We start from the raw sequence: 27,710 nt of genomic DNA on the forward strand, positions 1-27,710 counted from the left end.
GGCTGACCAGGGCAGCTGTTTTACTCTCTGATCTTCAGGCAAGTTTTATTTATTAAAATACAAATTAAATATCACTACAGGTGACACTGGGCCTGTTCCAGGTCTGTTTTCCTATCTTTAAAATGGAGTTATGAGCATTCAACTCCATAGGGAGATAGTGAGGATTTAATGGGTTATGGAGTTGATATCTTCATGGTACCCAGACAGTGCTCACCTCACACAGCTAGTGCCTTATGCCTGTCTGGTCAGTCAAAGCGCTTAAGGAAAGAGGCAGGAGGGGACAGTTAGGTGGGTAGAACTGAGTCCCCCTTCTAAGACAGCTTGTTCTCCTCAGGTCTCCTGTTATATGAAGGTTGCCAGACTCTATTGGCAGAGCCAGGGGTGAGGTCTTGAGAGTGTGTTCCCTCCTGAGAGGCATGGCCACATTTGGAGTCTCCTACCAGCCTGACCTTCTGGGGAAGGTGACCTTGAGGGCCAGCAGGAAAGGGTAAACCAGGATGGTGAGGGGCTAACAGCTAGTGGATCCGGGAACCTTGGCTCTGCCAGACCCTCTGGAAGCTTGGTCTTAGCACCGCTGGAAATTCTTAAGCTAGGATTTCAGTTTAATTACATATTGATTAAACGGAACAAAGGCATGGGGGCTCCAGGGGGAAGACTCTGAGAGTGCCTGATGGAATTTCAATCATGCCTGGTCTCTACCTCACTCTTCTATCCAAATTCTCCCTGCAGAACAGGGCTGACTCCCCATGGGCTCTGCTGGGGAGACCCAGCCCAAGTAGACGAACAGCAGGTGGCTCTTGGTCACAAAGCATGGGGTTCACTTTCCTGTCTCAGCTCCCAGAATCTTACTCGCCTACTGATTCAAACCCTACTCTGTACAGGACCTGGCCAAGGTCAGAGGCAGACTCCTCCTCCCTGTGGGACTCCTCCCTGTGCTCAGCACTGCTCTCCAGGACTTCCTGGGTAGCGTGGACACCTTGCTCTGTCTCTAAGCTCACTAAGACTCCACACAGAAAAAAAAATGTCTAAGTCCTATTTAACAGGATTGATTGGATGGCTGTCTTGTATACATTCTTGTTTAGGTTCTGGAAGTGAGTCTGCTGTTGTGTCTGTCTTTCCTGGAATCTCAATCTTACCTGGGGACCAAGCATGGTCTTTCTGCAGAGATGATATCTGACCTGAAGCTTTGGGGAAAGAGAAGCTAGGCAGGGAAAGGCAGGGCTGGGGGATAGGGCAGGGAGGCCTTTCCAAGGAAAAGAAATGGCAGGTATGAAGTCCAGACAGCCGTGGGATAACGAGCAGGTATGAGCAGAAGCCATCACAAGGGCCTACGGCTACCACACTGAGGCTCTCACAGTCCGAGCACTCTTCTCTCACAGTGCAGTTTAAGGGGACAGACTGACATCAGGGAACAGAGTTGCCAGTTGGAGACTCTGCTCCCTAACTGTCTTGTTCAGGAAGGAGCTTGTAAACCAGTTCTAGCCAGTGACAGGTAAGAAAGGACTTGTCTGAACTGCACAGCTCTGAGGCTTACTCGTTTTTGGAATTCTACCTGCCCAAGAGTACAGGCGATCTTTCTATTTTCTGGTGTCTTCTTCAATTTCTTTCTTTAAACAGTTAAAGTTCTTGTCATACAAGTCTTCCATTTGTTTGGTTAGAGTTACTCTGAGATATTTTATAGTATTTGTGGCTCCTGTGAAGGGTGATGTTTCTCTGATTACTTTCTTAGCCCATTTATCATCTGTGTAAAGGAGGGCTGATTTTTTTGAGTTAATTTTGTATCCTGCTACATTACTGAAAATGTTTATGAGTTGTAGAAGTTCCTTGGTAGATTTTTTTGGGGGTCGCTTATGTTAACTATCATATCATCAGCAAATAGTGAGAGTTTGACTTCTTCTTTTCTGATTTGTACCCTCTTGATCTCCTTTTGTTGTCTTATTACTCTAGCTGGGACCTCAAGAACTATATTGAATAGATATGGAAGGAGTGGACAACCTTGTCTTGTTCATGATTTCAATAGGATCACTAGAAGTTTCTCTCCATTTAGTTTGATGTTGGCTGTTAATTTGCTGTATATTTCCTTTATTATGTTTAGGTATGTTCCTTGTATCCCTGCTCTCTCCAAGACCTTTATCATGAAGGGATGTTGTATTTTGTTGAAAGCTTTTTCAGCATCTAATGAAATAATCATGTGGTTTTTATTTTTTAGTTTATATATATGGTGTATTACGTTGACATATTTTCATATGTTGAATCATCCCTGCATTCTGGGATGAAGCCGACTTAATCATGGTGGATGATAGTTCTAATGTGTTCTTGGATTCGATTTTGCCAGTATTTTATTGAGTATTTTTGCATCAATGTACATGAGTGAGATTGGTCTGCTATTATCTTTCTTAATGATGTCTTTATTTGGTTTGGGTATCAGGGCAATTGTAGCTTCATAAAAAGAGTTTGGCAATGGTACTTCTGTTTTTATTGTGTGGAACAATTTGAGGAGTATTGGTATTAGCTCTTCTTTGAAAATCTTGTAGAATTCTGAGCTGAAATCATCTGGTCCTGGGCTTTTTTTGGTTGGAAGACTTTTAATGATTGTTTCTATTTCTTTAGCAGTTATAGGTCTATTTAATTTGCTTATCTGGTCTTGATTTAATTTTGGTAAGTGATACTTATCCAGAAAGTTGTCCGTTTCCTTTAAATTTTCCAATTTTGTGAAATACAGGTTTTCGAAATATGACCTGATGATCCTCTGTATTTCCTCCATGTCCGTTGTTATGCCCCCCTTTTCATTTCTGATTTTGTGAATTTGGATATTCTCGGTTAGTTTGGATAAAGGTATGTCTATTTTGTTGATTTTCTCAAAGAACCAACTCTTGTCTCATTGATTCTTTGTATTGTTTTCTTTGTTTCTATTTTGTTGATTTCAGCTCTCAATTTGATTATTTCCTGCCATCTAGTTCTCTTAGGTGAGTTTGCTTCTTTTTGTTCTAAAGTTTTCAAATGTTCTGTTAATTCACTAGTGTGGGATTTTTCCAGCTTCTTTATGTAGGCATTTAGTGCTATGAACTTTCCTCTTAACACTGCTTTCATTGTGTCCCATAAATTTGGGTGTGTTTTGTATTCATTTTCATTGAATTTTAGGAAGTCTTTAATTTCTTCCTTTATTTCTTTTTTGACTCATTGATGCTTCAGGTGAGCATTGTTTAATTTCCATGTGTTTGTGGGTTTTATGGAAATAGTGTTGCTGTTGAATTCTAATTTTAATTTTAAGCCATGGTGATCTGATAAGATACATGGGGTTATTCCAGTTTTTTTTTAATCTGTTGAGGTTTGTTTTGTTACCTAGTATGTGGTCAGTTTTTGAGAAGTTTCCATGAGGTGTCGTGAAGAAGGTATATTCTTTTCTGTTTGGATGGAATATTCTATAAATGTCTGTTAAGTCCATTTGAGTCATAACATCTGATAGTTCCCTTATTTCTCTGTTAATTTTTTGTCTGGCTGACCTGTCCAGTGGTGAGAGTGGAGTGTTGAAGTCTCCCACTATTAGTGTGTGGGGTTTAATGTGTGATTTAAGCTTTAGAAGTGTTTCTTTGACATATGAGGGTGCCCTTGTATTTGGGGCATAGATGTTCAGTATTGAGATTTCCTTTTGATGGATTTTTCTTGTGATTAATATGAAATGCCTCTCTTTGTCTCTTTTGATTGATTTTAGTTTGAAGTCTATTTTGCTAGATATAAGGATAGCTACACTAGATTTTTTCTAAGGTCCATTTGATTGGAAAATTTTTCTCAACCCTTTACTCTGAGCAATGTCTGTCTTTGAGGTTGAGATGTGTTTCTTGTATGCAACAGAAGGATGGATTCTGTTTTCTTTCTTTTTTTAATATTTATTTATTTATTTATTATGTATACAATATTCTGTCTGTGTGTATGCCTGAAGGCCAGAAGAGGGCGCCAGACCTCTTTACAGATGGTTGTGAGCCACCATGTGGTTGCTGGGAATTGAACTCAGGACCTTTGGAAGAGCAGGCAATGCTCTTAACCACTGAGCCATCTCTCCAGCCCCTGGATTCTGTTTCCATATCCAATCTGTTAGCCTATGTCTTTTTATAGGTGAGTTGAGTCCATTTATATTAAGGGATATTAATGACCAGTGCTATCTCCTGTTAATTTAGTTTTCATTATTGGTGATGTTATTTTGGTGTGTTTTTCCCTTCTTTGGGATTTGCTGCTGTGAGATCATCTATTGTCTGTGTTTTTATGAATGTAGCCAACTTCCTTGGGTTGGAGTTTTCCTTCTAGTACTTTGTGTAGGGCTGGATTTGTGGCTAGGTATTGGTTAAATCTGGTTTTGTCATGGAATATCTTGTTTTGTCCTTCTATGGTGATTGAAAGTTTTGCAGGATATAGTAGTCTGGGCTAGCATCCATGATCTCTTAATGTCTGCATAACGCTTGTCCAGAATCTTCTGGCTTTCATTGTCTCCAATGAGAAGTCAGGTGTAATTCTGAAAGGTTTACCTTTATATGTTACTTGGTCTTTTTCCTTTGCAGCTCTTAATATCCTTTCTTTATTCTGTATGTTTAGTGTTTTGATTATTTTGTGGAGAGTAGACTTTTCTTTGATCCAGTCTATTTGGTGTTCTTAAGCTTCTTGTATCTTCATAGGCATATCTTTCTTTAGGTTGGGGAAGTTTTCTTCTATGATTTTGTTAAATATATTTTCTGTGCTTTTGAGTTGAACTTCTCCTTCTTCTATACCTATTATTCTTAGATTTGACCTTTTCATGGTGTCCCATATTTCCTGGATATTTTGTGTTAAGCTTTTGTTACATTTAATGTTTTCTTTGACTGATGAGTCTATTTCCTCTATTGTATCTTCAGCGCTTAAGATTCTCTCTTCCACCTCTTGTATTCTGCTGTATATGCTTGCATTCGGGGTTCCTGATCATTTTCTCATGAATTCTGCTTCTATAATTCCCTAGACTTGTGCTTTCTTTATTGTCAGTTTTCAAGTCTTGAATAGTTTCTTTCATATGTTTGATTTCTTTTTCATGGTTTTCTTTAAGGGATTTGTTGATGTCTTCTAATTTTGTTTGTCTTTTCCTCCATTTCTTTGAGGGAATTTTTCATTTCCTCTTTAAGGGCCTCAAATACTCTCCTAAAGTTATTTTTTAGGTCATTTTCTTCTGCTTCATCTATATTTGGTTGTTCAAGTCTTGCTAGTGTAGGGTCACTAGTTTTTACTGGTGTCGTGTTGCTCTTTGTGGTATTGCATGTGTCCTTTCTTTATTTAATAAAGTTTTATTTTTCCAAATGTACAGCCGATTGAACCTGGAACCTGTTCATGCATCTTCACCAGAAGCTGGGCATCTCGACCCTTTGTGTTTCTGATGTAAATTACTTGGGCTCTGTGCTTTGAAACCAGCTTGATGAGCCCTACTAAGTGTAGTAGGGAGCTGCGGGCCTCTTCCCACAGCCCGGCTCATGGTTGCCTGGCTAGCTTATGCCCCAAAATAACGACACACAAACTCTATTCTTTTAAACACTGCTTGGCCCATTTCTGTTCATGTATGTAGCACCCAAGGTGCGCTTACCGGGAAGATTCTAGCCTACGTCCATCCTGGGTTGGAGTTTCATCGCGTCTGCTCTGGAGAGGAGAGCATGGCGTCTGCTCCAGAGAGCAGAGCTGTCGAGTCTGAGCTCACTTCCTCTTCCTCCCAGCATTCTATTCTGTTCACTCCACCCACCTAAGGGGTAGCCTATCAAATGGGCCAAGGCAGTTTGTTTATTGACAAATGACCTTCCTGCATCATTTCCCTTTTTTCTGTTTAAACAAAAAAAAAAAAAGGAAGGCTTTAACATTAACATAGCAAAATTACATATAACAAAACAGTTATCAAGTAAAAATTACAATATTTACATCTATTTTATCTTTATCATAACTAAGGAAAACTATAACTATAACTATCTATTATTCAACTCCATCAAAGACTCCAGAAGAATACAATATTACCTAAGCAAACAAAAAGTAAGCAACTTCTAAACTCTAGAAATGACAGAGACATCTCACTGCCTGGACAGTCACCCAAAGTTCCTCTGTACCGTTGGGGCATCCATCTTCGGCCTAAAGGTCCATAGTATCCAGAGACGTTTCCATGAAGCAGGAAATTTAAAGGCAGTTCAGTCACTATCTGCTGTGTCCTGCAGAATGTCTCGCAGACTCTTTCATGAATCAGGAACCCCGAAAGATCATCTCACCTTTAGGCAAGTTCAGCAGTCCTCTCTCTGCGGGTTCTTTGTGTCCAGTTTATAAAATAGTCCAGGCAAGAGCAGTTTCTTGCCCAAATGGCTATCAAACTCCATAAGGATCCTCTTCGATGCCCATCTTCTTCTTGAAGTAGATTGGTGCTGCCAGGAGCAGAGTGTCTCATTGTCATGAAAAACCCTAAGTTATTAAAACATTTAAAATACCATATTCTCTAGTCTTTGAAAGATATGATGAATGCCTATCTGAAATATATGCATGCACATCTAGAAAATCTAACTAACATGACTACAAACTTGACTATTATTAATAATTATCCATTAACAACCTATATACATTACATTTTGAAATGAACTATACAATCACAATACCTTAATCAATATCAGAAATACATACACATATAATAAAATTGACCTTAAATTAATATCAGTAAACCAAGATTCATATCAATGCAAATTATTCACATCTATATCATCTCCCCCTTTAAATGTAAAAGAACATTTATAAACAATATATGGGAACATGGGCGCAGTTTTTTCTCTCCAAACTGCTTCCTGCTGAATGGGGGCGCTGTTAATCAGGTCTTTCATGGTATAACCTGTGTGCTAGGTTCCTCTCAGTCGGCAGTTGAGCAAAGTAATTTTTTGAAGGTGTTCACAGCAACCCTTCAGGAGGACGTGGTCTATCATACCATATTGGGATCGAAGAAGCAATCCAAAGAGTCTCATCCTCTGTGAAAACAAAAGAAGAAACTCTTTTCCAAAGTATCACATCCTTAGATCCAAATTCTGAAGTCAAGGTATTTTGAAAATATCTATCTTGGATTAGTTCAGCAGCATTTATAAACAAATATCTTTTAGTATCTGTTGCTCCTTCCTCAGCATTAAAACAATTCAAAGAGAGCATAATAGCATACAGTATCAAGATTCTCTGTGTATTTTCCATCTTTGTGCAGCTTTATTTTAACTCTATTTTGTTTACTTTTACTTTTATTTTATATTTTCTCTATATCTTCATCCTGGAATAACTCTTTAGACCAAGCTGTCCTTGAACTCACAGAGATCTGTCTGTCTCTGACTCCCAGGCATTGGGATTAAAGGCGTGTGCTACCACACCTTGAAGTCACAGAGGTCAATCTCCCTCTGCCTCCCAAGTGTTGGGATTAAAGGTGTGTACTACCACACCCAACTACTCTCTTTCTTCCTTATTTTACTTTTAAGAACTTTAATTTTCAGCCTGTATATATTTTTTAACACACTGTAAATCATTTAAAGTTTTCTTTGTCTTTGAATCTCTCTTTACTGTATATCTCTCTTTTTCTGACCACATGAGTCTTTAATTTACCAAGCAATATTAGTAGGATGAAAGCCGTGGCTTTGACAGCTGGATTCAGCCCTTCCTTAGCTTTCCAGCCTCATGGCTGAGGTACCAGCTGTAGCCATGTTTATCACCACAACTCTGTGGCGTTTCAAGGTCCTTGCCAGCAAACAAACTGCAGCATTACGTCCACAGACAACAATCAAGTCCTCTCTCTGTAGTCGGCCCTCCTGCCTCAAACAGTCAGAGTTTGCCCTGGCAGGACAGCCCAGAAAGCCAGCATTTTAAATAAAACAGCACAACTTTTTTCCTACTATGGGTGAAAACCGAAAAGCATGCATTAGGTTTTTCATCAACACCGTTTAAGTGTTTCGTAGCAGGACCTCTTAAAAGAGCAGCAAGGTTTGCAGCTAAAGCTGAGTCAGGAAGCCTCTCTTAGATGAGAGCGCTTGCTTGCCTCTAGCAAGCAGAGTAGACCCGAAAAATTGTTGCTACCAAGAAAACATGCTTTACTCTATTCTTTCCCAAGCTTTCTCAAGCTTTCTGTAAATTCAGTGCCCCATGTCTGGGCGCCATCTGTAGTGGGTGCTGTGGGCCTCTTCCCACAGCCCGGCTCATGGTTGCCTGGCTAGCTTATGCCCCAAAATAACGACACACAAACTCTATTCTTTTAAACACTGCTTGGCCCATTTCTGTTCATGTATGTAGCACCCAAGGTGCGCTTACCGGGAAGATTCTAGCCTACGTCCATCCTGGGTTGGAGTTTCATCGCGTCTGCTCTGGAGAGGAGAGCATGGCGTCTGCTCCAGAGAGCAGAGCTGTCGAGTCTGAGCTCACTTCCTCTTCCTCCCAGCATTCTATTCTGTTCACTCCACCCACCTAAGGGGTAGCCTATCAAATGGGCCAAGGCAGTTTGTTTATTGACAAATGACCTTCCTGCATCAACTAAGGAGCTCCTGAAGGACTGCCCTGCCCAAGGAACCGCGAATCTTCAGTCTCTCAGAGACCACAGCTGGAGTAATAAGTTTATAGTTGGAACTTCCTTACAGAGTTTGTCGTATGTAGCCTTGTCAAACAGGACTAAATTGTTGAGCTTGTCCCGAACTTTGCCTTTGGACCACTTCTTTTTGGCCTTGCCACCGGACTTATTCACTGGGTCTTTGTCTTTTTTGGCCGACTTTCCGGCATCTTTCTTCTTGTTGTCATCCTTGGGTGGCGTGATGAAGCTCGGAGAGTGGCGACGACCACTGCAGCCTCCCAAAGATGTCGGAACAAAGGAGCTGCATGTGTTCTTACCTTGTCTACCCATCTTTTCCTCTGATTGGTATAGTTGGGGCTGTCTGTGACTCTGGTGATCAATCTTCCAGGTGTCAGTGAATCCAAGTCTCAGATGGTTGCTCTTTGTGGGGTAGTCACGGCAAAGGATCCAGTCACCCCATTGGTCACTCAGTGTTCCTGGAGGTTGCTTGGTACTCCCAGGGTTTGCTCTGCAGTACCAGGGGTTGGTCATTTGGGCCTGCTCTCACAGAAGTTGCTTGCTTGGGGCTCTCTCTGCTGAGGTTGCTTGCCTTGGGCCTGCTCTGGCAGAGGTCTTGGCTCAGGCCTACTTCTTCGGAGGTCCCAGACTCATTCCCAGACCCGCAGAGGTCTCTGATTCCAGCCAACTCCCTCAGCGGTTGCTCCCTTGTACCTGCTCCTGTGGAGTTCACTGTCTCAGGCCTGCTCCAGTTTAGGTCACTGGCTCAGTCCTGTTTCTGTAAATGTCTCTGGTCTGGGTCTGCTCCTGTGGACATCCCTGACTTGGACTTGGTCCTGCAAAGGTCTCTGGCTCCGGTCTATTCCCTTGGAGGTCCCAGACTTGGGTGTTCCTGGACCCACAGAGGTCCTGGCTCAGGCCTACTTCCTCAGAGGTCCCAGACTCACACCCAGACCCACAGAGGTCTCTGGTTCCTGCCTACTCTTTTGGAGGTCCCAGACTCGGGTGTGCCCAGACCCGCAGAGGTCCTGGCTCAGCTCTACTCCCTTGAAGGTCCAACCTTCAAGTTCTTGTCCATTCTTAAAGTTCATAGCATTATGGGTCACTTTTCCATCTCCCTTGGCCTTAGCAGATTCTCGGCCTAGGCTAGGGAGATGGTTCAACTAATAGACTGCTTGCCATGCCAATGTGAGGACCAGAGTTCCGATCTCTAGAACCCATATAGATGCATAAAACCTGGCCTTTATGGAAACCTTCTCTTCTCCCAGCACTTTGGAGGCAGAAATAGGAAAGCCCGATGGCAAACTGGCCAGCTAGAACTAGTCAGAATTAGCGAGTTCCAGGTTTCGTGAGCAACTCTGCCTCCGTAAATAAAATAGAATGCAGTAGAGGAGGACACGTGTCAACTTTGGGCTTGTACATGTGTGGATACACACACACACACATACACACACACACATACACACGTACTCACAACACATAGATCACATAGGAAAAGAAAGACAGGAAGACGGGGAAAGAGGGAAGGAGAGAGGGGAGGAGGGAGGGAGACAGGGAGGGAAGGAGGGAGGGAAAGGAGGGAGGAAGGGAGGGAAGGAGGGAGGTCAGTCCTGGGCTTGAGTGAAGCTCCCGGATGAGAGGGATTTCTACCCAGCACTCCTTGCTCTCCTCCCTGTCGTCTTTCCCAGCCCTCATCACATTCACATATTGCCATGGGGTCAGCTTTAGCTCAAGCACGTGTCATCACATATTGCCATAGCTGACTTACTTATCTTGTTTATTGTCTGTTTCTCCCGCTCAACCTGTGCTGTCCAATATGGAGGCCAATGGCCACAAGGGGCTGTTTGGTCAAAGGAAATGTGACTGGTCTGAACTGCCACACGCTCTAAGTATAAAATACACATCAGATTATGAAGACTTGGTGCTAAAAAGCGAACAAAAGGCCTCATCTTTAATTTTAATAACACCGCTCACCGAAGCCTACAGACTGGAGTCTATAAAATTAATCTCATCCCAGTCTTACAAAGTAGCTGCTAGAAATTTAACATGAACTCCATGCCCCGCAGCGCTTTTCTGCTGGAGATTCTTGTCATAGACTAGGGATCGATGGACGTGGCTTGAGTGTCACATGTCACAAGCCACCTGCTTGGGGTGGCCCAAGAATAAGAATAGTCATTACCTCTCTAAGGGATGATAAGAAAACAAAGAAGTTCATATACTCAACAAGCCAACAGGTGGCCTGCAAAGCCCAAACTGCTTTCTCTGGCACCTGACAGGAAGTATCTGTTGTTGTTGTTGTTGCCGCTAGGCTGTAAGATTAACCAAGGCTTGGACTTCTGTCACTTCTGGTTTTCACTGTGTTCCTGGTGCCCCACGTGGTACATACGTTATGTACACTATCGGGTACCTAGTAGGTGTTCAGTAGATATTTGGTAAGTGGATGGCTGCAATTCCCTGATGGCTGTTGTGCCTGCTGCTCCAGAGGGCAGATGTGTGCCCAGGTCCCCTACATCCCACATCCCACAGGATGTGGGACTGTGTACTGTCTCTTAGCATCTGTTTTGAGGTCGGAGCTGCTAGCGACCTTCCCAGCTGCTGGGGCTTTGGGGTAGAGGATGTGGACAGGAACTCACCCACTCCCTGACCTCAGAGCAATGCTGGCTGTGGAGGAGAAAGAGCTCTGTGTGGGAAGGGAAGTTAGTCCTGTCTGGGAAGCCCGGTTCAGAGGATGCAGTCATCACTGGCAGATCTTCTCCTGGGAGCCAAGGAGCCTGTATATGGAAAGCAAAGTGAGTGGAGCCTACAGAGAGTCCCAGCCCACACTGGGTCCTACTCCCTGTGACGTGGCTTCCTGCGCAGGGTGACGTGGCTCCCTGCACAGGGAATTGTGGCTCCCTCTGGAGGGTAGTGTGGCTCTGATGGATGAGAAACCAGAATTTGTCCATTGTGTTTTTTTGAAAGTAGGTTTTGTGCTTTGACTACTTTGTGTTTAGCTCTTATATCTTTTGTAATATAATTATTTTTTATTTTATTTCATTGTTTGCTGTTTTTTGAGACAGGATATATAGCCCTTGCTTTCCTGTGTAGAACAGGCCGGCTTTGAACTTAGGGATCTGCTTGTCTCTGCCTCCTGAGTGCTAGGATCAAAAGCATGTACCACGACGCCTGGCTTGTAATGTAATCCTTGTTCTGGTTGTCATTATTTTTAGTTTTTGAGACAGGCTCTTGCTATGTAGTCCAGGTTTGCCCTTTTGAGGGACAGGTGTTAGACAAACCCCTGGTAGGCAAACAGATAGGGAGAGGGGCCATGAGCCATGGCTAGGTAACAAAGGAGTAAGTTTCCAAGACTGCCAGCATCTTCCTCCTGACTTGAAACAAAAGCCTGGCATCTTTGGTCTCCACCAGCAGGTCCCCTACTGATGGACTGGCTCTACAAGATCAAAGCCTGCTCAGGGCAGGCCACACAACAGCTGCTGACCAATTAATCAACCATCCATCTTCAAACCTACCAACCCTAAAATAGGGCAGGAGGCTCTTCAGAGGTTTTAAACCCCAACCCTCGAGAAGACACTGGATTTCTTGGCTTGCCAAGTCCTTCTATTTGCAGAGGGTCTTTTTCTCTGTGCGTCTCTGCAGGTGTGAGTTTCCTTACCCTCAATAAACGCCTTTTGTCGGCTGCTGGTTCTGTCTGCATTGCTTGGGATTTCTCTGCTGTGACCTGTTGCAGTTGATATTTTCCCTGACTTTTAAATTCCTTAACTGGCAGAGAAAATGAACCTGATCAAGACCCCTAGGCAGTATTATTTCAAGGCTCCTAGACTGCATTACTTTCTATCCTACCAACTCAGCCTCCCGAGTGCCACACTACCCAGTTTATTCCTGGGGCCCATAGGACGCTTCAGAGAGTTGAGACACTTGCTGTGCAAACCTGATGACTTGGATTTCATCATACATGAAGGTGGAAGGGGAGTACCAACTCCACAAAGTTGTCCTGTCACACACACACACACACGTGTGCACATATACACACCATGAAGAATGCATTTTCACCCTTTGCATCTTCTAGCATGCAGAGTGAAGTGAAAAGAAATGGTTTTGGCAACTGCCTTTTCATACACAGCCCAAAGAGGATGCACAAGTCCCCAGGAAGCGCTCGCAGCACAAGCGAAAGGAAGGTTCGCTTAGGCAGGAGGAGGGGTATTTGCTGGAAGCCCAGCCTTTGAAATCAGACGCACTTTCCAGGGGGACATTCTTAGCCTTTCTGGTAGAATGTGTCATAGGGATGGGGTTGAGAGGGTCAGAAGCAGTGGCTGAGTAGAGAACAGCCCATAACGGGCCCTGGATGAGCAGCTTCCGATCCCCTGAAGTGGGAATTGTAAGTGGTTGTGAACAGCTTGATACGGATGCTGGGAACTGAACCTGGGTCCTCTACAAGAGCGCTGGCCGCCCTTTTTTTTTTCTTTCTTTTGTCTCTCTATGTAGACCTGGCTGTACTATATAGTTCACTATGTAGACCAGGATGGCCTCAAACCCAGCCTCCTGAATGCTGGGCTCAGAGGTGTGTGCCACCACGCCCAGAGCACCGAGAGCTCTTAATTGCTGAGCCACCCCTCCACTTTTCTTTGAATTTGCCCACGACATAGCCTCCATCCCAGGTGGTGCTCAGCTGGAATCTCCAGCTCAGCCCCATTTCCCTCTCCAAACCCCATTCTCTCAGAAAAAACACCAAAAAGCCCAGTTCCACATTCCTGGAGGTTGGGGTGGCTCCTCCCCAGAAGATGCTAGCTGCCCAATTCCTGCCTAAAGCATTATAATTGGGCACAAACCCAGCTTTTGGTGGGCATGTTATCACCTCCCATGCCACCCCACCACCTGCGCATACAAGGTATTTCAGCTCCCTCCTTTAGGTGGGTCATGTGATTTTTTTTCTGTCCCTTCACTTGCCTTGATTTCTGGGGGCTAGAAGAGTCATCTGGGAGCTGCTTTACTCAGAATAAACCTGGTCTTTTGCTTTTTAATTTGGCTTGATTTGGCTTACTGCATTGGTGAAGAAACCTATTATCCGGGTACAGAAAACCTATTATCTTGGTGTCGAAACCTGGGAGACCCAGTCCCTCGACCACATAGCAGGCTACTCTTTTATCTCCCTCTCTGCCAGAAAGGATTGACTTTCGACTTGTGGTAAGTCACCCATTTCCAAGCCACTGCCCACAGAGCTCCGGGACCTCTTCCGGGTCAAAACCCCTTCTGTGTCTAGACCCTTGGGCTTCCTGCCAATCCGAGGCCGTGCCAGGCAACCCTGATCCGTTGCTGGAGCAAAGACTGTCTTTGTTCCATGAGGAGATATCCTACCCAAAGGCAACCCCACACCCACCCACTGCTCAACCCCAGGCTACAGCGATGGTCAGTCTCCTGCACAGGCTCGGAAACAGGCAACCGCAGGTCTAAACCTGATCCTCAGTCACCAGTAGAGTGTCTACTGCAAAATTTATCCCAACTGGGGCTGTCTCACACCATATGGCAAATGGTTTGAGCTCCCTCATCCAGGTTTTTTTTAATTCTACACTCCTGCCCCTCCCTCTTCCCTGTTCTCCCATTTGTCTATCTGCCTCTCATATCTCCACTCGGAGATGACCTTTCTCTCTTTTACTCTCCCAATCCCCCGATAAACCTCTTGCACTGACTCTGTTGTTCCTGGTGTGTTGTCTCAGTGGCATACCTTGGCAGGGCCCAGTGAAAGGTTCCCACTTTGCCTTTTTACTCACAAGGCTCTCCTGGCATTTGGTCTGGCCATGCTGACATTCTACCCACAACAAATTTGGTCTCTTTGTCTGTTTCTGTCTGCTCTACTACCCTGAAATGCATAAATATCCCCTCCTTATATTGTTACAACACGGGAGTCAGAGCTGAAGAGGCCCACCGCTTCATGCCCAGCACACACCAGTTCTCCCTTACAGTGTCTGCTGCTCTGGCCCATAATAAAGTATGTATGATCATTTGTCTGTGTCTGAATCTCCAAATTTTAGAGTCCAGTTCTTCCTATGTTACTTCCATGTGGACACGTGCGCTTGTCTGGCTCCTGCAGCCAACTGCACCCACGAGGATCCCTCTTCTGCTTGCTCCCCTCTCTGAGCAGCCTGGGAGACAGCTTCAGCTCAGGTCCACTGTATGCTCCACACGACTCTGGCTCTTGTGACCTACTGACCCGTGTAACACCTCCCTCATCTGCTCCACCCCCTTGCAGTCAGACTGCAGAACCTCTAGCCTGTCTTGCAGTCTCTGCCTGCAGCGCTGCAGCTTGTTTCTACTCTCAGCTTCCCCTGGGAACTCATAGGAACATACTTGCACAGTGTTTCCCTCTGCGGCTCCCCTTTCCTTCCTCCACAGACTCAGATTTTATTGCAACAGCATGACCTCAATACAAATCAACGACCAAAATTGGCAAACTTGTGATTCCCAAATGCTCACAAATCGTTAACAACTGCTACTGCACAGACGAAGGGTCCCCAAATATCTTATACCTTAACTTAACTCCAAAGTCTCTTATTGCTGAGGTTCTTCTTCCTCACTCCTGAAAATCTTTTATTCCTATGGTCCACATGCATACTGCTCTATACTGTAAACTACTAAATCAGAATGTGTAACTTTCTCATTTGGCACAGTTTAAAATCTATATAATTTGTAACAAAGTCTGCTTTCCGCAGAAAGTTTTGCTTGTCTTGTTGTTTTAAAAAGCTCTATTTTTGTACGTATGGATGGATCTGTGCCTGTATGTTTTCTTGGGGACTTGGGAGTTACACAGAATTCCTTCCGGCTCAGTTGGGTGTGTAAATGTATGTGGCCACTGCATGTTTGTTTCTGACTGGTCTTGAATGCCTGAGTTTATGTGTTCCATGTGTCTTGCTAATAGCTCAGTTATTATTGCGACTAGCTGCCTGGGCTCAGAATTTGTCTATTGGATTTCTGGCCACTGAATCTGATGCAATGACAAAGATTCATGTCGCATTTGGTTATAAATAATATTGAAGTTATGTCATGCTGTTCTTCCTTATTTAAAAAAAACAGCTAAGGAATTGGGTATGGTAAAAATTTTGTAACAAAAGTTAACTCCAAATTGGACCTGCTCTGGGAAGCAGAAGATGGTTTGCCATCATCATAATCAAGTACAGCCACATGGGCAATCACCATTTTGACTAAGGTTGGAGAAGAGGGAGGTCATGTGACTTCACCACTATCTTGATTAAAGGCAACCACTTGGAGTGAGCCTACCAAGGAGACAACAGATCTCCAAGATATTTTGGGTTAGGATGGATTTTTGTATGATAATTCTTGTCCTGTTCTAAAAACAAGGTTTATGAAAGATAGGATTTAAAACAACGCTGGCTTAATGAGGTGTTCCAGCTGCACCTCCGCATTCATGTGTCAGGATGTTCTTAGTGGCAGCCAGTGTTTGAATGTCTAACCTTGCTTTTACTAACATTGTTAAGCTGTAGTTAGTTTGGTGAACTAAGTCATACAGAAAACTGTTGTGCTCTATAATGGTGTACTTTAAAAGGATCAAGAAAGATCTCAGTCTCTTTGTGAACTGTGTTTATGAGTTAAAAGTCTTATCTTGATATTAAAAGAGTGTCCCTTCATAAGCAGTTGTTTTTAAGGCTAACCTTAACAGGGATAAAGCTATAAATTCCTAATCTTCTCAGACACACAAGGTAACCGTCAGTCACCTCATAAAGGATCAGCTTCTTTGATATGTTCAGGCTTAGCTTCTCAGATATCTTCACAGTTGAACCTAAAACAAGTAACTAGAAACAAACAAACATTTGTCTAGTTTAGATGTACCTAACAGATAATGATCCTCCAACGCTTCAGGATCTGAGAATATGGCATTTAAAATGTTTAATAACCAAGTTTTTCGTGATGGAGACAAGCCAGCTCCTGGCAGCACCCCCATCTCCTCCAAAGAAGATGGATGGGCACCGAAGTACTTTCACCCGGAGCTTGTTTTAAATGTAGCAAATCCAGTCACAGAGCAGGAAAAAACTGCTTTACACCTCAACTGCTGCCAAGACCCTGTCCAGATTGTGGACAAGCAGGACACTGGGAAATTGATTGCCTTGCTTTGCTAAGACAAGGTAGGCTGGTACCCCCAAATTCCTACTCCACAGATCTTTCAGGCCTGGCAGCTAAAGACTGACACTGCCCTGGGACCTCTGCCCCCAAAGACCATGGGGGAACCTGGGGTGACAGTCTAGGCAGTCAGTATATCCCTGCCATTTAAAATAGACTTGGAAGCTGTTTCACTTCTGCTTACTCAGGGGAAACTTATCCTTCTCAGAGCTGATGGTGTTTGATGACCAGGGTACCGACAGCTTCAGCAGTTCCTCTCCCCCTGACTCCCAAGTCTACAACCACTTTGGGAGTTCATTAGTTAAGTTTCTTATTAAAAATATAGACAGCTCTGCCTTGTTCACAGGCTTCATAGCAAAGGATAAACGGTTTCAGATGTAACTTCCCACTAAAGGAACACAGGAGACGGTTTAAGGTGTGTGAAGATGTTTTGGACTTTGGTCCTCTTTCTGTATTGTTCCACTGGAATTTCAGAGGTTCAGTGTTTAGCATTGATACGTGGGGTTCTGATAAACTGATGGAGCACTGACTACTTACAGTTCAGTCACAGGCTCAGATTTTAAATTTCCTCTGGTTGTCTTCTAAGTATAGACTTAGAGGTGTGTTTTATCGGCTAAAACCAGGCTCTCTGGACATAGGAAAAATGTTCATACCTTTAACCCCAAATCCATAGCCTTTGCTAAGACACTAAGTGTAAATCTGTTCCACTGTTTTACAGACACCTGCATGTTCCTGGGGAAAAAGGGCTGCTACTGTATCAAGGAATCTGGCCTGGTGGGAAATTAATCTCGTCACTCCACAAACTGTCTGAAGAGCTTCCTCAGTATAATCAGAGCACATCCCATGGCTAGCCCCATTCATCCATGGCTAGCCCCATTCATAGGCTGCCGTTAATAATCTATTTTTTTTTCTCTTAGCAACTTGTCTTCTCTGCCTCCTGAAGAAATAAGACTCCTGAGGTCTCCAGGACGGTAGTTAACCGAATGCTTCTGTACCCACACCTCTGGCTGAATGTGAACCCACCAACCCCCAACTCCACCTCTTACATCGTCCCTTGCCAATAAGTAACCAGATTTGAATGGGCACCCATATTCCCAAGAAGGTCATGATGTTTGGCTGGAATCTCCAGCTCAGCCCCATTTCTCTCTCTCCAAACCCCGCCCTCTCAAAAAAAAAAAAAAACCACCAAAAAGTCCAGTTCCACATTCCTGGCAGTTGTGGTGGCTGCCCCCCTGAAGTTGCTAGCTGCCTAGTCCCTGCCTAAAATAATAAAATTGGGTACAAACCCAACTTGTGGTGGACATGTCATCACCCCATGTATTTAAGCTCCCTCCTTTAGATTGACCATGTGTTTTTTTTTTCTCCTGCCCCTTCCCCTGCCTTGATCTCTGGGGACTGGAGGAATCACCTGGGAGTTGCTTTGCTCAGAATAAACTTGATCTTTCACGTTTTAGTTCAGCTTGATCTGGCTTTCTATGTTGGTGCAGAACCTTATTATTGGGGTACAGAAAACCTATTAGGTGGTTCCTGCAGATGGCATAATGAAGGAGACCACCCAGGGGTTTAGGGGAATCTCTGGAGGAGGTGACTTGAACACTTTAAAAGGTTTTATACTTTATTCATTCTGTGTTTGGGAGTGGGGTATGTATATGGCATGGTGTGTGTGTGTGTGTGTGTGTGTGTGTGTGTGTAGGTCAGAAGACAAGCTTTGGTAGTTGGTTCTCTTCTTCTACCAAGTGGGTCTCCGGGATTGAACTCAGATCTTCTGGCTGGGTGGCAAGCATCTTTATATGCGGAGCCATCTCAAAAGCACTATTTTTAAAATCACTGATAGAGATCTACCCAAGCTATTTGCCCAACATAAATATAGCTGGGGGCTATTGTAATTGGTAGAGCACTTACCCAGCATGCAAGTAGCCCTGTGTTTGATCTCCAGCAGTGCCTAAGCCACGCATGGTGGTATGTCTCTATACTCTGGAGGTGAAAGCAGGGGATCAGAAATGCAAGATCATCCTCAGCTATACAGAGCTTGAGACCAGTCTGTGTTACAAGAGATGATGTCTTAAAAAAAAATAGAGATGGGTCAGAAGCAGCATTTAGGCAAGCACTCTGCCACCGAGCCTCACTCTCCCAGCCGTGCTTGGGAAAGCCATGCTTTCAGGGAAGCCTGAGTGTCCACCGGGCAGGGAGAGATTCTATACAGAGCAGAACACAGACAAAAGGGTTGGAGACAGAACGGCACCTGAAACTCAGAATCGTCCTGCAGAGGTGGGCATCTGTGGGGGCAGCAGGCAAGGGAGAAGAGTGGGAAGGATTTGAATGCTGGACTCAAGAGTGGGGAATAACGTTGGCCGAGCGATTGGAAACCCTTGGGTGTGGGAAGGATTATACTTTGATTTTGAGTGAAAGACCTGTGGCTCAGGGCAGGAAAGGTCTTGCTCAAGCTCCACAGACTGAGAGCTGAATCCGAACCTCTGGGGCAGCCACGGCCTGCCTTGGATAATAGTGTTAATGACGCTAACTCACTTTAGTCCATTAACGAGTCTTTATTGAGCTGGAGCAGGCGCCAGGAGTGCGTGGGTGTGAGCTGGTATGCAGGCGCCTGGGAGCCCTGCCCCCACAAGAGCTGGTCATCTGAGCCTCCCTGGACAGGATCTGAGGCTGAAGTATTGTCCCCTGCCCCTGTCACCACCCCTAGACTGCAGAGCCTCCAGGCATCCGTTTGGACTAGTTTGGACTCTGTTCATGGGGGGCGTGATTGAAGTGTGGTCACTGTGGACACTTGGGACTAAGCTTCAGTCTTTTTCAGGGTTGCCTGCCTTTCAATTCCCATCTCTAATTGTTGTCATGAGTAAGGCAGCATCAGGAGAGGTTAGGGGGAAGCCCGAGAACCCTGGCTGACTGTGGGGGTCTGAATGTACTGAAAACAGATGCTAGCCAAAAGTAGTCTCAAGCTCAGCCTGGATAGAATAATTCATTCATATGTATGAGACCGCATGACTATGCACACACGCGCGTGCGCACACACACCTGAAACAAATAATGGCCATGGGTTGGCTGAGTTAGGCTTAGGACAAGATAGGGAGTCCCACCCTGCCACTCCTTTGGCCATGTGGTCCTGGTTATGAAGCAGACAGTGCCGAAGGCACAGGAGGAGGACCCTGTCCTGCCTTGGTTCTGCTCCTGTTTCTGGTTGTGGCACTGAACCAATCACCGTCTTCAGTAAGCCTCAGCTTTTCCGTCAGCATCATGGTACCAAGTCTCTACTTGAACCACCTCCTAGGTGTAGAAGCCAAAGACAGATCACTTTAGTGCATTTTCTGGGTTGCTTACAGAGGTTTTAAGAGCCAGGAGCTGCCTGGGCTTTTGGGTGTAGTTCCGAGAAGTGTTAAAATATTAATCCCATTTAACAGATGTAAAAACCAAGGCCAACAAAAGTAGAAAGACAACCAAGACCACATTACCAAACCCTGTAGCCTGATCCTTGCCCCCTGGAGATGGCAGAGTCCCTACACAGGGTTGCTTTTCCACAGCCTGGGTACCATGGTGCTCATTGCTTCAACAATTTTGAGTGTCTTGTTTTCTTTCCTTTTCCTTCTCCTCTTCCTCCTCCTCTTTTTTAATATTTGAGACAGTTTTAACTCTTACTCTAAGCTGACTTCAAACTCACAGCAATACTCCTGCCTCGTCTTCCTGAGTGCTGAGACTATAGGCCTGTGCCGCCATGCCCAGCATCAAGGCTGGCATTTGTTTTTCTGTCTGTATGTGGGGTGGCCTGTGAGCGGGCTGCTGTCTGCCTGTGAGCATAAAGCTGACAAGAGGCGCTGGCAGAGTGTGGAAACTGTCAGCAGGGCAGCCGCCTGTGAAATTAACATGATATCAAAAGTGTCAATGTTTATTTACTGGAAATATCTGGACAGGATGCAGATCAGGCCTGCAGCTGGTGCCTGAGGGTGAGGGTCACCTCTGCCTGTTCCTCAGCAGCCACTCGGCCCTAATGGCAAAACCAAATGAATCCCTGGCTGGGATCTCTGCTCTTCCTAACTCGCTGGGAGTCAGCGCTCAGAGAGAAACAGGGCTTCGGGGACATATGTCCTACCACGGTGTCAGGCTCTACTGGATAGCGTGGGCCCTTCTCCCTGGGGTGCAAGGGTGGAACGGTGGATGCACGGGGAACTCCTGGCCCTGCAGATCAACTTAACATTCTTCCCCAGCCAGGTAGGGTCATCTAGTTCTCCATGAACTTCTAGCCTTAGAGGATTGGGCTGGATTGATGTCACCTGACTCAATTCAGCCAATCAGAATGTATCTTATAGGACTTCAAAACTAGGGAACTTATTTTTGGTTAGAAGGTGGGAGCTGAAATTGAGGTGTCTGGAGACGAGGGGAACTGTACCAAGGGAACAGAGTCCAGACCGGGCTCCCAGGAGATCCCTCCCCAACCCCAGTGCTTTCTAGACTGGGAGAGGAAAGACTGGAGATTTAAGACAAGCTTTGGTAGTTGGTTCTCTCCTTCTACCAAGTGGGTCTCCGGGATTGAACTCAGATCTTCTGGCTGGGTGGCAAGCATCTTTATATGCGGAGCCATCTCAAAAGCACTATTTTTAAAATCACTGATAGAGATCTACCCAAGCTATTTGCCCAACATAAATATAGCTGGGGGCTATTGTAATTGGAAAGAGGAAAGACTGGAGATTTAAGAGGTTGGTTTTTTTTAAATGTGTTATTGCTGGGTGTGGGGGCACATGCACCTTTAATCTCGGCACTGGGAAGGCAGAGGCGGGCAGATCTCTGTGAGTTCAAGGCCAGCCTGGTCTACAAAGAGAATCCCAGGCTAGTCAAGGCCACCAAACAACAAAAACCACGACAACAACAACAACAAAAATAAACCACCACAAACTATTATTTGTTGTTGTTGAAGGAGGTGGCATATGCCACAGTGGGCGTGGAGGCCAGTACAGGGCTTAGTCACGACAAGCTCAACAGAGTCCTGAGTTTCAGATTACTCTGAGGCAACTCCTGGTTCCAAGAACGATCACAAACTGAGACCACCCAGGAATGAGCCATCCAAGGGGAAAGCACCTATTGTTCCAGCCATTATATAGGATCGCCTGATGTTCCTTAGCCCAGCGCCTAGCCACCCCCTTTCACCAAGACACATCTAGACAAATGTCAGCCAATCAGGGGGTCCTGAACCTTAGAAACCCCTCACCCCAACCTCTGCTATGATAAAACCCCACCCTGACTGAGCTCGAGGCTCTCTGCTGGTACCAATGCATTGGACACACAGAGTCCAAGTTCAAACTTGAATAAAGGCTCTTTGTTTTCACGGACAGGACTCGGTCTCCATGGTGGCCTTTGGGGGTCCCCGTGATCTGGGCTTAACAGTCAGAGTACTTTGTAAGAGTTGGTTGTCTCCTTCCGACTTTACACGGGTTCCGGGACTGAACTGCTTTCTCAGCAAGTGAGTGTCTTGATTCACCTAGCTGTCTTGCTGGCTCCAAAGCCTGGCAGGTCTTTCTGCAATCCTGCTTCTTAACATTTCACTGTAATCTATGTTCATCCACGGACAGTGGCCCTGGGACACAGTCTGACTGTGAGCAAAGGAACAAGAAACTGTTATTTGGGAAGGATGAAGAGGCCTCTCACCCATGCTGTATCTACAGTAACAAAGTCAGGAATTCGCTGTGTCCTACAGCATTGAAACCACTGAGAGGCAGGCTGCGGGACCACAGAGGGAAACAGAACCAGCGTTCCATTTCTTGTGGGGACATCCCCTTGCTGGCCTCTGCTCCTCCAGGGTCTGCAGGGTGGGGGCAGGACTCGTCACTCACACATCTTCCCCAGTCTCCATCTTGACAAAACCAGATTCAAACATCTCAGGGAAGGATTCTGGTCAGTGGCATGTGGTTAAGGCAGGTGCTGGTTCTCAACGGCCAGGACGGTGTGGGTCAGGTGCCCTCTCATAGACCAGGCATGACTAGGGCAGGGGGTCCTATCAGACTGCAGTTCCCACTGACCCCACACGGTCGGGGGTGGGGAGACACATCTCACAGAACTGCGGCCCCGTGACCAGACAGAATAAGAACTGTCTGTTCTGTTTCCCCAGCACAGGAATGGGGATGGGGTGGGATCAGACCAAGAGGAGAACCAGAGAGAACTAAGTGGCCTCTATTGCTGACAATGCACAGTGATGGGCTCAAACCCCTCCTCTGCCGCACGGGTTGGGCTGACTTCCCTCTGTGATGGGAGTGCAGGCATAGTCTGCTGATATGGTGGGAAAGGTCCTCTGCATGCATCCTGATCCTGTAGGTGGGCCTGGCCTGGGAAATCTCTATTCTTACCGTATGTTCTAGATTGCCTGAGTAACACTGATTTAGGCAATGAGGGTGGCCTGAACGAGACCAGAGGACTGGCTAACACTGGCCTTCAACATTGTTTGCACTTTCCAAACACCTGGGGAGCTGTTGAGCTGCCTGTAGTCCAGGCAGGAGTCAAGGATGTTCAAATCTGTTTAAAGCTACCTGTGACTCCACTGGGCAGCTGGAGCCCAGCCACAGATGGGGGCGCGGGTGGAATCATTTCCATCCCACCCGCATTTCTGCTTCAAGACTTTGTTCTTTCCACAGCCCAGAAGAGGAAGCCTTCACTGCCTCCTGGTCCCGTCCTGGCTGATTGAACCTAATCCTGTCCTGACAGCTCCCTTTGGGAGTCTACAGCTAAACACAGAAGCTGGTGAGTTTTCCCCGGGGGCTGGGGAAGCTGAGGCTGCTGTCTCAGGGTAACAGGTTCAGTCATGCATGCCCTGATGGGGCCCGCTCTGCAGAGAAGGACAGATGACTTGAGCTCTGTGCAGTCACAAGCTGAGCCAAGGTGAGGAAGCACCTTCCTGTCCCCGCTGGTTGGACTGGACTAGGCTTCTGTGAGCCTCTGTTCCACCCCCAGACAGAGACTGCTGCAGACAGGCTGCTGTTCTAGGAGCAGTGTGGGAACACAGACGGCCTGGTAGTGAACACACAGAGCGGCCTAGGGTTCTTGCTCCATTTCCTGAAGGGCCTACTGTAGGACAGCAGCTGGCACCTACTGGGCACATCTCTCAAGCCTGGTTCTCTTCCTGGACGCGGTATTCAAGTTTGCCAACAGACCCATAAGGGGGAGCCATGATCTTCGTTCCTTTTTTTTGCTGAGAAGAGCGGTAATGTGCCTCAGGGTGCCTGCAGATTAGAGCCGAGCAGAGGCTTAAGCTGATGTGCCAAATCACTTCCAACTGATCTCACCAGAAGCCAATTATGTAAAGCAGAGCTGAGGGCAGGTCCTGCTGTGATACAGGAGTGGGGGGCTGCTGCTTGCCTATCCCCAGAGCCGGGATGGGGGGCCGGCCATTGAGGGGATGCCTTTAGGCCTGTGTCCCTGGAAGGCAGCAGCAGAGCAGCAATCGAGGGAAAAGGTGGGGTACAGTCAATGTGCGAGACGCTCAGGATGGGAGAGTTATGGTCCCTCTGATTGATTGTGGTTCCAATCATTGGGAAATTGACAGGCCACAGAGTGCTTTGTGACCCTCAAGCTGCTCCTAGCCTGTCCTGTGTGATTTCTCACAGTGCTTGGCACTCACATCTCCCTTAACAATGCGTGTGTGTGTGTGTGTGTGTAGGTCAGAGGTCAACTTTTGAGTGTCATTTCTCAGGAGCCATCACCTTGTTTTTCGAGACCTTGTGCTCATTGGCTTGATTCTTACTGATTAGGCTAGGTACCAGCCTGTCTCTGCTTCCACTGCACGGGGTTACAAGTGTGTCATTGCTTTAGGGTGTTTTATTTTTGTGGGTTCTGGTGATGAAAATCAGAATTTCATGATTGCCTAGAAAGCACTTTACCAAATGATCTCTTTCCCCAGCCCTCTCCCTACAATTTTCAATGTTTCCCATGGACCACTGGCGTTGGGGACTGTGGACCCCCAGACCCTGAATCTCCTGTGACCCCCTTGCCTCACCCTCCTCCTATTAATAGCTCTCATAATTTTGGCTTTATTTTTCCCAGATATTCTCGGAGACCCAGCAAATCCACTTAACACCCCACCCCACATTAAACCAGAATGATACTTTCTCTTTGCCTATGCCATCCTTCGATCTATCCCTAACAAATCAGGCGGAGTTCTAGCTCTAATCCCATCAATCCTCATTCTAGCCCTCATACCTTTCCTCCACACCTCAAAACAACGAGTAAACAACTTGCTATGCTTGCAGCTGCTCTGAGCAAAACAACTTGTTTTCCTGTGTTTGCAGCTGCTCTGAGCACAAGACCCTCAGGAGTTCCTGATGGCCGGGGGTTCTGGTGGCTTACAGCTGAAGGATCCCGAGAGCTAGGGCATGACCATTGGTCAGGGAAGGCACTATATAAGCTGCCCTGGAACACAATAAAGTTGGCATTCTTTAGGAATTCAAGGATGACCCATGTCTCTGTCTCTGTGTGTCTGTGTGTGTGTCAATCTCCAGGCCCTTGCAGGCGGTGTGCTACAGGCATAGTACCATAGTACACGTAGTACAGGCGCTACAGGACCATAGTACACATAGTAGCACACACAGTACACACTGGCTTTCCTCCTGCCCCCCAGACTCCCCAAGGGTAAGGACTCTGCTTAGTGCATCCTTCCTAATACCCCCAGTGCTTCTCTGTGACTGGTGGAAGTAGGGACCCAGTGGGGTGGGAAGGAGGAAGGAACTGTTCCAGAGCAAGCAACATTCCACTTTCTAGACGGGGAAAACCCAGAGGGGAGACTAACCAGGGTCACACAGGAATGACAGCTGGATTGTGCTAGTACCCGACACAGTAGACCATCCAGGATGCATATAGGCATACACTGTCGTGGGTGGTGTACAAATCCAGATTTTATGTGGAATGGGAGGGTCTAAAGCCTCCCCCGACAGCCACTACCTCCTTAGGAGGAGAACAACTCCCCCTTCTGGCAGGAGCAGGTAAATCTTCCTAGAGCTGGAGGCAATGGGTCATGAAACAGAGAATGTGCTAGCAGAGCATGGCCTAGGAGCCTGCTGGAAACCACGCTTGCTTTGAATGTAAAGGAGACCATGCATGCTTGTCCACTCAACAGGAAAATGACAACCAGGACGGCTAATTTCACCCCAATGGGACAAATCTCTTTTTGGGGGCAGGGCACCTGGTGGTAGAGGAGCTCAGACTGTGGCGGGGACAGACCCTCCTCGTGGGCCTAGGCGGCTCTTGCTTTAGTGGTCCGTGGTTGTTCTGGACATTGTGAGAAAAGATTGGGCACCGAAAGCTGTGGGAACCTGCACGGATCATAACAGTAGGGGCAAACATTTATTGGCCACTTATTCTGTGCCAAACCCAGCTCTAAGGGCCTCGAAGGCCCGATCTAATTCACTCCTCACAAGCTGAATGGGCAGCTTGCCACAGTCACACAGCTGGCTGGTGGCAGAGCCAAGATTTGGACCCAGTTCTCTTGGCTGCACACCCTGTGCTCTTAAACCCCTACATTCAGCCCAACTTCCTGATATGCTGTGTTTCAGTGGATCAAAAACTCGAGGTCTGGTCTCACCTGGTCCCCATGTTAGCAGATCCAAAATTAGGGGATTCGTTTATGGACGGGCCTAGACCACGAACTGAAGTTTGCTATAGAAACTGTGTGTGTAAATGTGTGTGTGTGTGTGTGTGTGTGAGAGAGAGAGAGAGAGAGAGAGAGAGAGAGAGAGAGAGAGAGAGAGAGAGAGAACACATGCAAGTATATATAGTCAGGAGAGAGTTGGGGACCCACGGTTTCTCTGGCCAGGATACTCACCTGTCTGTCCCAAGCCCATCCAGAGGGATCAGCACCATCGTGGCTCATTTTCACCTGAGGGCTCCTGAGCCACCTTTATTACTTCAGCCCTCAGCCTCCCAACCTTTTAAGAATGAGGGCCAAGGCGCACAGGTCCAAAAGGCAGTGTATGTATGGGATTCCCATGGCCATGCCCCTTCCCTAGCCCCTCCAAGCATAGCCAGGCAGTGCAGGTTGGTTGCCTAGGAGACAGTGCTCAGAGTGCACTCATTGGTTGTCCCAGGCTCTGAGAATGAGGAGGCTCCAGGCTAAGGCTACCATGTATGCAAATGTTGTTTGGCCCTGTGTGTGTGTGTGTGTGTGTGTGTGTGTGTGCGTGTGACTTTGTGTGGCTGTAATCTGCTATCCTGTCAGGGAGAATGGGAGACTGTACAGACGTGAGTTCTTAGTTGTGCATGTGTGCTTGTTGGTGTGGGGTATGTGTGTGTGGATACTCTGAACTCTGCCCCAGTACTTCCCTCCTTAAACTGTGAAATGTGTCACTCTTGTGCTCAGGCATGCACTACAGCACCCTGTTACCCAGACAATGCTCTATCAAACATCCTGCCTCAGTTTACCTGTCCTCTCCACAGAAACATCAAGGGCCAATAGGATGGAAGATTCTCTCTAACACAGGGAGATCTCAAGAGCAAGGACAAAGCATTCAAGTAGGTTTTCATTTTAAGCCAGGGGACTTGGAGCTGAGGGTCTGGGACCCTTTGAAAATCTGGTACCTGATTTTGATCCACTGCCCTCCACTCTGCTCTCTGCATGAATGGTTACTATACCCTAGCCTGCCACTGCTGGTGGGACTCTGGACTTCATAGCTAGCTGCGCATGCAGTCCCCAAGTGAGACCCCTCATGAACTCCCCAACAAGTGTGCTGGGAACCCATTCTGCTCTGCTCACGTCCTTACTATAGGATAGTTCACCCAATCATCCAACCCACACCCTAGGAGTCCTTTCTGCCTGGCTGACTGCAGGGACCCACCAGCCTTGCAGTGTCTGTCCCTTCCATACAAGAAAGGCAATAGCTGTGCTCCTGGCTCTTGACCAGCCAGTTCCCAGCCCTGGCTATGGCTGTAGAGCCTGATACCCTCCCTGCTCCCTGCTGGGCCTCTCCCTGCTCTTGGCAGTGCCCAGAAGACCCTAGCTACTTCTCACAAGTGAGCTCATCTGGTCCCCACCTCAGCTGTA

At 46.3% G+C, this 27,710-nt stretch overlaps 1 pseudogene; it reads right to left on the reverse strand.

Annotated features, from left to right (window-relative positions):
* Positions 1-5,344: 5,344 nt before the first annotated feature.
* On the reverse strand, positions 5,345-26,533 carry LOC130873514 (40S ribosomal protein S25-like; annotated as a pseudogene).
* Between the last annotated feature and the right edge of the window lie 1,177 nt (positions 26,534-27,710).

The sequence above is a fragment of the Chionomys nivalis genome, chromosome 4 (assembly GCF_950005125.1).
Source record: "Chionomys nivalis chromosome 4, mChiNiv1.1, whole genome shotgun sequence".
Classification (NCBI taxonomy): Eukaryota; Metazoa; Chordata; class Mammalia; order Rodentia; family Cricetidae; genus Chionomys; species Chionomys nivalis.